We start from the raw sequence: 11,273 nt of genomic DNA, 5'->3' as shown, positions 1-11,273 counted from the left end.
GTATTTCAATGGACAAGTAGTTAAGATACTTAGCTCTTAGCTTGTCGTTACACACTGAAATTGAGGTAATTTAACTGAGTACCGACATTTGCCCTAAAGTGTATGCAAGTAAAGTGTGTATGTGAATCCAACGTTACCTAACCTTTTACAAAAGTCGTTTACATAATTTAATCTTTCATTTAAAAGCCAAGCATTAAAAAGTATTTTGGACGTAAATTTCCCGAAGACAATGCTTTTGTCTGCAATCTTCACCTTAATTATTTATATTTAGCCAACTTTTACGAGGGCTATTTTTTACTTTTTGAAAATTGAATGAATACCCTCGTTAATAGAATATAACTTTGTGGGAAAAAATTATATGTATTTTAAGAAATTGATACAATTACCTATGTAGGAATCTCATGAACCCAAGACAAAGTTAAAATGTTAAAAGTTTTAACTGAATTTTCAGACAACCCTTTCATGAAAGACAATGCCAAATTATTATCTTGAGACACTTTGAAAATGTTTCGAAATATTAAGGTTAAGTATAGCCGATTTAATTAAATCATTATTTCTTGTATGATCGACCACATTGTGTCATTTTTCGTAGGGCTTCTACAATTTTATTGTCAGAGATGATGCTCTTTTCGCACATTCATAACGTCTTATCAAATAACGAACTTTTATTTAAGTAGAGAAGAATCAATTCTACAATAAATATAAATTTAAAAAAAGGTACTCAGTATTCAGAGAACAATGAAGAAATATCTAACACGAATAGAAAAAAAAAAATATCCTAAGTAAATTAAACTAAAGACCAAACTGGAAATTAATAAAAATAGTCGACTTGTAAGGAAAGAAAATAAATGAGATACATTGAAATAAATACCATTTTATATGTTATATATATTTAATTATTACTTATTTATTTAATTGACGGACTTATGCAGTCCATTCTAACGATGGTATATGCAATTTCTTATAATAAATACAGGCACAAATCAAATAAAATACAACTAAATAAAATTATTGTCATGACAAAAAAAAATAAAGTTACTACCTTAAGACAAGATCCGGTCTATCTTAGTGATTTTTTAAATCTATAGCTTCAACTTTTTGAAGAAAAAATAAAAATACATGGACGACATTGGTATAATGTAATTAATTTTATTAGTTTTTCATTAATTTACTTTTTACGATTCTGTCAATATCAACATTAACATAAGTTGTTGCTTAGATCTTTTATCGATCTATAAAATTGATCTCTTAGATCTTTTATTTCTTGAAGAAATTTATTTTATTTTAGGCAACTTATTGGAAAGATTTTTCAACCAAAAAAATATTTTTGTATTATGTGCTTTTTGTAATTAATAAATAAAAAAAATTTATCATGTATGATTTTTTTGTGTTTTAATATATATCGTATATTTTTTTTAAAGGTAAATTATGCAAGATTTCTACTTTTCAGTTGAAATAATTTGATATAAAGCTCAGAAACCATAGAATTATAATATACCAGAAGGCGCATAGAATCGTGTTTGCATACATCGCACTGAGTCCAAAAATTTGACATCCCGCCTGCGCGCATGCGTGAAGTGGCCTCGTAATGTTAGCAAACTGCGAACAATTTATTATCATAACACAAATATAAGAGCATTTTGTGTATTGATATGTTATGTTTTACAGCAACTAATATTTTTCTGACAGGACTAAAAAAAGCATTTAATTTTATTAAGCAAACGTAAAAAACAATTAAATAATCATTTAGTAATTAAGAAAATTTATACCATTTAATATTATATTAAAGTTTATAAGTGAAAAGCCGGCTAAAAAAATCGACCGCCCTGGCAATATTAATAAAATGTCTACCTTATTTTATTTAACAATCTGACAAATGGTAAAATAATCAAACTATAAAATTATATTTTATATGAATTAGCTACTTACATATAAAATGTGATCCTGCCCTATTCCCCTTTAATCCCAGCAGTATTTTGACACTTACAAACGACACAACACGGCATAATTGAATTTAAATCTGCAGTTGTGTACTAAACAACGTCCGTAGAGTAACTAATAGCCTAAACGTAAAACTACTTAAATGAATCAAACGATTTTGACGTTTAAGTTGACTCATAAATATGAGTCAAATGTCAGGTTCTTCAAAAAAATCTTTACTTCTACGATAAATATTTTCAGTTCGTTTAACTTTTACAGATAACTGGGTTTAGCTGACTAGGGACTTAATTTATTTTTAAGTTAAACAGAGACGGAGAACCACTTAGCGAACGCAAATTAGAAATGTAAGCAAATACAAAAAAATTGAAGAAATATAAATGTTCAAACATGGGCTGATTGGTGAATGTTACTCAGAGTGTAAAATTATCATCGACAATTCATGACAGGTGACCTTCTTAAAGTGGTTATCTATCTCTGTTAAAATTTATTTACATTTTTAGTGATTTCACGCAATTTAATATAAATCTTGTTGGCTAGGTTTCACTTAAGTATTTGAGCTAGAAGCGAATTAGTTTCAGCTATATAAAAAATATTATAATGGCCTGTCTTTAAGATATAGCACAGTAAAGAACAGAACGTGTGTAAGGTAAGGATGTGCAAACTGCCAAAAGCCTTTTAGTGAGTGTCATAAATGGTTAACCCATGTGAAAGATACCCTAACTTGCAAAATACTCAGCACTTTGTATTGCTAAACTTCTCCAATAAAGTTGTCATAAGACATATGTTAAGATAAACTTTTTGAGTTACAATTTTTTTCAGAAAACTCATTTAAACTATAAAGCTTAGTATTCAAAAAATCTTTTTGTCATGCACAAGCCAAAAGTATGCAATATTATAAAACAAAGAGTTTTTTAAGGAGATTTTCACCGTAAACTGTGTGCAATTACAATGGTGTAGGTGTATAGGGGGAATTGCATGATAACGTAATTAATATCCTGACAAATAATCGGGTGGGTTTTAAAAACCGGTTGACATAGAAAGTCGGTTAGTGGCTGTATCCTACGATTGTCGATAATATTAAAGTAAACAAAATTATTTATTTATTTGTTTTCTGACGGATAAATCCAAATGAAAACGGACTTTTGCATATTTATAAAAATGGAAACGAAGATAAATAAAAAATTGTACAATATTAAAAAAAGCATTTAATGTATATTTACATCTATGTACGCTGTGCTGCGCGCTGTTTGATTTCCCAATAAAATAAAACAAATCATTTTGAATAACGTATTTCAACAGTCAGTTATTGTATATCCCAAGAATGAGTTCGTTGAGAATTATACGTATATTAATATTTTTTACGAACATTTTTTTTATATGAGATATCTCTATTGTTAATGAAAAGCAATATAATTATACGTTTTCCATTTATTCATTAACTTGACTCCAACATTCAGAATCATTACTGGAATAAAAAAATAATTATTATAATGTAAAAATGGTCTCTTTACGAACAAATATTTTATTTATTATTAGGTAGAGAAGAAAGAACGCAATATCACTTTACATACAAATCTCGCTTCCTCTGCATACATACATTTTCCCATGCACGTGTGCCGATTATTCTGACTTTTTACATGTATAGCACATCTTTAAATATTTGTTGGTTTTGGTTATTAAGGCGTTTATTGACGTCCATTTGCTATTCATGTCTAAACCAACGGAGAAATTACTTCTAGATTTTGTTAATAATGCTTATCTCGACATTTTTGCGCATATCATACACATTTTGCATTCGCTTGAGAGATCGCATTTCGAGAGCATTCACCCTACTTTTATTCTTGTTTTCCCGATTCCGTTCTTTCAGTGGACCGTTCACCTTATTCCCGGCACTCACTCTCCTTTCAATATCTTTCTTAGTATTTCCATCTGTAGTAAACATACTACTTCCCAGATACACAAACTCTTCTACTTATTTTAAAATAACCCCCATTTACAACTTTCTCACATTTATTCCATTTAAAACTGAAAACAAGTCGTTTCGTTGTTAAAACAAATATTAAACATTTTAAACTTGTCATAAAAATTAACAAATTGTTTTTTCCAATATGTTTAACGAATTTTTAATTTTTATGCTAGTTTAAAATTAAGGAGAAATAGCATCTACAATGAATAATCATAACGTAACTTTTATTATACGCATGGTCACTTTACAAAGTGTTTATATGACTTAACCACAATCTGGTGATACTATATGCAATAAATAACATTTCATCCCCGTCTTATCTATGAAAGTTTTCCAGTGGCATAAAGTTATAAGTATTATTAATCTATGTCCTTTACTATGGTGACTTTTATTCGACTCTAGTACTATCTATATATATATATACACAGATTTAATATGTGTTGTAGGTTGCCAAGAGTGGCCTTGCTTGTGTTTAATGCATGGGCGTACTAACTAAAACAAATACATGTTTAACACATTACAATGAAGAAATTCAGTGTTCTTATTTATTTATTAATAAACTATTTGTCATACTCTTTTTTATGATTGAATCTTACCTTGCGGCTAATAGTCTCAGGTAGAACTTGTTCTTTTTGATCTCAAGGTTCCTTGAAGGATAACATGGGTCCTTAGTTACTTTCCATTAGGTATTATTGCAAAATTCTAATAAAATACTGAATTTCTTGCTTGGTTGTGAACAACGGTGGGAAAAGACAGAATAAAGTGGTTCATTTCAAGTTTATTTATTACAAATCAGTAAAATATAGTTTTACAGACAACGGACATATATGTTTCTCAAGATGTTCAACAATTATTTATGAGGAACTTAATTATAGTAAACAGGATTAATAATAATTGGAGCAGAGATCTCTCCTAGTAAGAATTAAAATTGAAAATAGCCCATTATTAAAAGGATTCGAAATTAACCTACAATGTGATTACTTCTAAGTGTCCTAGAACCGAAAATAATTTGGGCAGCGGTTCCCCGTAATGAGGATAAAGATTTGAATAATCCTGCGTATCCATTAGTTCACTGTAGTATTACATTAGGAGTCACTAATTTTCGAAGTATATTTCCACCAACCTTTATGAAGAGATGCACGCGAGGTACTCACATAATCCTCTGAGAGATTCGAACCATTCTATATTATTTTACTTGAGAAGGAAGTACTAGGAACACCAGCGATTACGAAGGATCCTAGAAATGGCGTCCTGTGTCGATTTGCCATTGAGGAGAAAAACTGCTGAGTCACGCCTCTGCAGGATGAATCAAAGAAAATGTCGACAACTCAGGTTGAAGGGCGAGATTCCGGGGTAACCTGACTCTCCATACTACAAAAAAAATGTATTTCTTTACAAACGGCTCGAGAAAGTAAGTTAAAAAAAAAACAACAGTTCCGTGCTGTATACTGTACTTACTAAATGGAGATTTGTTAGTTGTTACGTGGTGTATAAGGCTAAACAGCCGTCATAATGGATTCTAGCTTAAAATGATCATACGTATCCGATCTGTGGACAATAATGAAAAATTACAAATTTGTATAAGCGAAACAAGTTGCTTTATATATTCGAAAGTTGTTGAAGACTTACCGGAAGCTGGTTTAATTAGAATACAAGTTTTTTTTTGGGCACAGCTCAACATGGTGCATAGGGAATTATACCAAAACTCCCATAGTTATTTGCGAGGGAAAACTGGCCTAGCGCGGCGTGGACACTGCTCGCGAACCAGATTGCAACTGGCTGGCTCGCCAGCGGCGAGTACTACGGCCCTGTATTCAAAAAAACTAGTGTGGTGGGAGGTATTACGTGACCGCCGCGGAATGGCGGTTGACCGCTGTCGGGTAAAGCGTTTATTTACGCGATTGATTTGTTTTCTATATTCAATTTTTACTTTTAAACTATAACGGTTCTGATTATCTTATAGGTATAATTATTTTTGTCGCGGGACGCGACATATTACACAAATCAATAAAAGGTTTTTTCCAATTTTTATATTCCGTATTATCAGCGCTACGATATTTTAAAGTTTTTTATTTTTGAAATAACTCCGCGTGTGAGGTCAGAGATTTATTTCCGTTTATTCTCATTCAGTTCTTCCCATTAGTCCAAAAACGGCAAGCAAATCGTAAATCTTCCATAACTCTCATATCGTCATTCAAAGTTTTTATTAAAATATATATATATTTAATATTTTTCGAACATTTTCAAGAAACTTTGCAGTACAATTAATTGCTTTAATTTTTACCCCCCGCAAGAAAACATATTTAATATCAAATTTCCCGTAGGACTGAACTTCTTCATTATCAATACTTTCAATGTACTTAAAACGGGAAACACACAGCCCATCTACCACATGGAAGCCAAGTCAATGATTTATTTGATAAAAAAGGAATTTTAAAATATAACTGCAGATATATTTCTTGAAATATTAAGAGTATGGGGTATCAATTATGATGTCTCGACTTTTAATTTTTTTATTATTATATTTCTTTATTTTTTTATAACATACATAAGAGGTGAAAAGAGTATTAAAAAAAAGAATCATTACAAAGCAATGAAGTCCATATTAATAGAGAGAATAGTCTATTATATTAGTATACTATAACTTCATTTTCAAAGGACAGTAAAACAGAGTATAGTTTATATAAGTATAGTTTTATATACGGAGTATTCAAAGGCTTTCGATAAAATAAGTCATTCGGTCTTACTTCGCAAGTTTTGGAACATTGGTATACGGGGAAATCTGTATCGTTGGATATGTTCCTACATCATTAACCGCAGTCAATCAGTCCCACTAAAAGGATTTAATTCATCATTTAAACCAATCCCATCAGATGTCCCTCAAGATTCGCATCTTGGACCATTATTTTTTATTATTTATATTAATGATATAGGTTTGTGCATTAAAAACTCAAATTATTTGCTATACGCTGATGACAATAAAGAACTTAAAATTGTGTCTTCAACAAATGATTGCGAAGCTCTTCAAGCTGACTTAAATAGAATCTGTTGCTATTGCAAGGACAAAAAGTTATTATTGAATTCTGATGAATGTCTAGTCATGTCATTTACTCGAAAGAAAAAAGTATACTATTGACTACAAACTATCTGGGAAAATTGCCAATCGTTTAATGAAAGCGAGAGATTTGGGTGTACTGATGGATGATAAGCTTTTATTTAGAGATCAGATAAATACAATAGTGAATAAGGCGTATAGACTTCTAGGGTTTATCTTACAAATCTCCAAGCCATTCTCATCACCAAATACACTCAAACTTTTTTACTATATTTATGTGCGTAGTCAATTTGAATTCGCTTCATTAGTATGGTCCCCTCAGTATAATGTATATATTAATCAAATTGAGAACATTCAAAAGAAATTTATAAAGAGCCTAGAATATCGTTTTGGCAACATTGAGAATAATTACGGGGCATCTTTGATTAATTTTAATATAGAATCACTACAAAAAAGGCACCTTACATCTGATTTAATTTTTATTTTCAGAATTCTAAATAATATGGTTGATTCGCCGTATCTTTTACAAAATATTGGTTTTACGCTGTCCTCTTTGCTATACCTGATTAAATTTCCTTTTTTATGTACCAACCTGTAAAAAAAAATTTACCTCAAATTCATTCATAAGACGTACTTGTAGACATGATAATGGACTTAGTATTGATGTAGACATTTTTAACTGCACGTTGCATTTAAACGGAAAATTTCTTCATGGGGTCAATTATTTGGGATAGTTGCTGAATGTGCATCTTGAGTGGTTTATGAATGTGTATGTTTTATATGTGCGTTCATGTGTGTGTGCGTAGATGGCTCGAAGTATACATTCGGTATTTTTATTTATTTTAATTTATTACCTCCATGGAAAACGCAAATGTTAACAATTGTTCTTTTCTCACCTGAAATTCTTATTTATTTGTCACATTTAATGTTTATATCTTTTGCATAATTTGTGAAAACTTAATTGGTCTTTTTATGATGAAAAATTGTTTTTTTTTAATACTTATTATGTATGACTGTGTTTTTTGAATAAATTAAAATAAAAAAAAAATATAAAAAAATATCATAGTATAGTATAACTTCATTAAAGACATCGAGTTGCTGAAAAAATTCTAAAGATTCGTTAAAATAACCAAATCCCTAATATGGTAGTTTAAAAGTACTAGGAATTACATCATTGGAAAAACGATGGAAGTAAAAGGATTTGATAGAAACTTATAAGATAAGAAATTATTACTATGACTGCTCCATGCACGAGACTGATTATCAGTTAAATCCAAAAATCAATTAACGAGATCATAACTGCAAGCTGTATATTCCACCCGAATCCCAACAAAACTTTCCTTTCTTGCATGGTGGTTTAAGAATTGGCTTAAATTGCCAAGCTTAGTTATTCATTCCATTTTATTAAATCAATTGAAAAACCGTTTAGATGTTTTTTTTTAAAGAAAGAAGAACGTAGGCAAAAAGCAATACACGAGACTAAGGCGCACCAGCAAAGCAGCTAATGACAGGTTATAAGCCCCGTAAATGCCTAAACTTATACCTTCGTCTGAATCGTAATAATATGTTAACCTTAATCTTAATCATTCATCTCTTGAGGGTGAAATCTTGTCCTTGTCTTTAAACATTTAGACATATTAAATGAAATAAATATTTATAAGGACAAGCTACAACTGAAATACTATATTGCCTTCCAAAAAACCTTTAAAACCTTTACCTCTCGAGTGCCTACTAACATCTATTTGATGTTGGGGTTATTATTCTATAGTAGGTTATACTAATTTTTAATATTGTACATAACCACAGTTCGAATAAAAACATTAAGCCGATTTATAAAATCCCTTAATTTAGTCAATAATCTTAAATTTAATTTAACGACATCTGGGCTGGTATTCCAAACGAAATTATAGCGCGGTATAGCGCGTTTTTACGTACTAAATACGCGTTATAGCGCGCTGTAAACGCGTTCGGAATACCAGCCCTGGTATGATAAAGATTATCAAATCAATATTATCTGGAACCTTGGAAAAGGGCTTATAAAAACTCAGAGATTAGATCAGGGCCCCTATTTATTTTTTTATTTTTTTCCATTAAAACAAAGATTAATAATAAAAATAATGTGACCTTACCAAATATTTTTACATTACAATATAAAGTTAATAGAGTCATCCTCAACTGTCTATGAAATAAAATCAAATGTTATTATTACTACTACTATCACACCATTTCCCCGTAAGGGTAGGCAGAGAGGATAGACCGCCACAAACGGCATACATTTCTAGCTTCTTCCACATTCATACATCTTGTCATACATAACCTTCGGTTCTGCCTGCTTTTGACATGAATAGACTTAAGATTTTGGTTTATCTGATCATGTCCCGTCTTTCCATTCATACTTGTCCCATGTGATCGTTTATTTAGGCTATATATACTTGTTTAACCAATCTTTCGTCATCCATTCGTTCTACATGACCAAATCATCTCAGAGACCTTTTCTAAATACATGACTCAGATTAATACTCTCGCCTGATATCATCATTCGTAACCCTGTCATGCACTGATTTCACTCTGCTTTAATCCTTCCTCTGCCAGTTCCATGTTTTTGCTTTCAAACATACATTTTGGGACTTAAACTATACCGGATATTTTTATGCTTAATATCTGTATATTTATATAACTTTTCTTTATGATAAATACCTACCTATGTATATACGGAATTAAAAAAAAAAACTGAAATATTTTCGTCAGAAACCTAAAATCAAAGATGTTTAAAAAATTAATTATATCAAAAAATATTCAACATTTCAACATACATTTTGGGACTTAAACTATACCGGATATTTTTATGCTTAATATCTGTATATTTATATAACTTTTCTTTATGATAAATACCTACCTATGTATATACGGAATTAAAAAAAAAATTGAAATATTTTCGTCAGAAACCTAAAATCAAAGATGTTTGAAAAATTAATTATATCAAAAAATATTCAACATTTCACACAGAAAAATAACTTTTACTTTATAAATAACGAGCTGAAGCCGGCAATGCTTTGATATTGCTTGATTTAAACACATACACAGTTTGATATTAATTAATGTTTTTATTTAAAATTAGATCTTTAAATAAACGTGAATATTTTTGTGTTTCGGATTACATACGTTGTGAGGATATGGGGTGACAGGAAATTTCAAGAAATATGTATTTGAAGATTGTTTTTCTGTCACTATCTTGCAGATGCCTCCCCGATACTGTGCGAAAAAGACAACTGCATGTCGGACCTTTTATGCATAACAACCTACATTAGACAAAATCGACGTTTCGCTGTCCCGTTTTCCGCATCTCAAAACTGAACCGATTTTGTAATTTTTAGAATAAAATGAAAGAATAAAAATTTCTGTATTAGTAGGTCTTGCATTTTTCAAAAATAGGTATCATATTTGTATACCATGCGTTAAAAAACAGCGGATAAAACTGGTCATATTTACAGGATTTTGGATAGTTCTAGTTCCCATAATAAACAATTTATCATTAAAGTAAAATTATTGAGACACACCAATGGTAAATATTTAAAGTGCCATAACCCAGGGTGAAAATATGTTTTTATGAAGAAAAGTCAGACCGCGTTTCCTCTCAAGATAAAACTTTATTTAATTTACTTACAATGTTTGCATCTATGTAACCAAAGAAACAGGTTCAGTTTCTTAAATGGTGTATTTTTCCGTTAAAAATCCAGTTGAAAGAAATAAATGGGTAAACTATATAAAAATTATAAGGAATTTAAGGAAAAAATCTGATAGGGATCCATAAAAAAAAAATTGTAAACATTCAAAAAACATTTTTTTTTTAAACACAAAAAGTTAAGATCCTTCCACGAATTCTCGGCGAGCGCAGCCCTGTTGAACGATAAAAAACATTTAAGCTCCCAACTTATTCTCTTCTAAATAAATTGACGAAATTAAGGGTTTTTAATATGCTCGTAGTAAAGATCTACATTTAGCTGAAAACTCGCACGTAAGTTGGCCCGGTAGTTATTCAGCCCATCAAAGACACACATACAAACATTGCCATTTATATAAACAAAGATAGATTACAAAGATAACTTTGTTAACTTCCTATTGTAATCGGGACCCAGAAATCATCATCGTCATAATTATTTCTTTTTCGCCACCCAGTGGTGTGGAGAGAACTACATTGATAAACCAAATGCAGCATAGTTCGATCATCTGTCACATGAAGGTAAGGTGATCAATCCTTCGTTCAAGTACCAGTTCAAAAACAGTGAAATATTGCAATTAAAAAAAAACTAT

At 30.4% G+C, this 11,273-nt stretch overlaps 1 long non-coding RNA gene across 1 annotated transcript; it reads right to left on the bottom strand.

Moving 5' to 3' along the window:
- Positions 1–4,673: 4,673 nt before the first annotated feature.
- Positions 4,674–5,620, bottom strand: LOC148277749 (uncharacterized). Its single transcript, XR_015823375.1, has 2 exons — positions 5,366–5,620; positions 4,674–5,278 (listed from the first exon to the last, which is right to left on the bottom strand). It is a non-coding gene; the product is annotated as an uncharacterized LOC148277749 (long non-coding RNA).
- Positions 5,621–11,273: the final 5,653 nt, after the last annotated feature.

This window comes from Micrasema longulum, unplaced genomic scaffold (genome assembly GCF_059751315.1).
Source record: "Micrasema longulum isolate JH-2025_06_02 unplaced genomic scaffold, ASM5975131v1 h1tg000986l, whole genome shotgun sequence".
Classification (NCBI taxonomy): domain Eukaryota; kingdom Metazoa; phylum Arthropoda; class Insecta; order Trichoptera; family Brachycentridae; genus Micrasema; species Micrasema longulum.
Note: the sequence above shows the minus strand (reverse complement) of the source record. Positions and strands in the feature narration are given on the sequence as shown.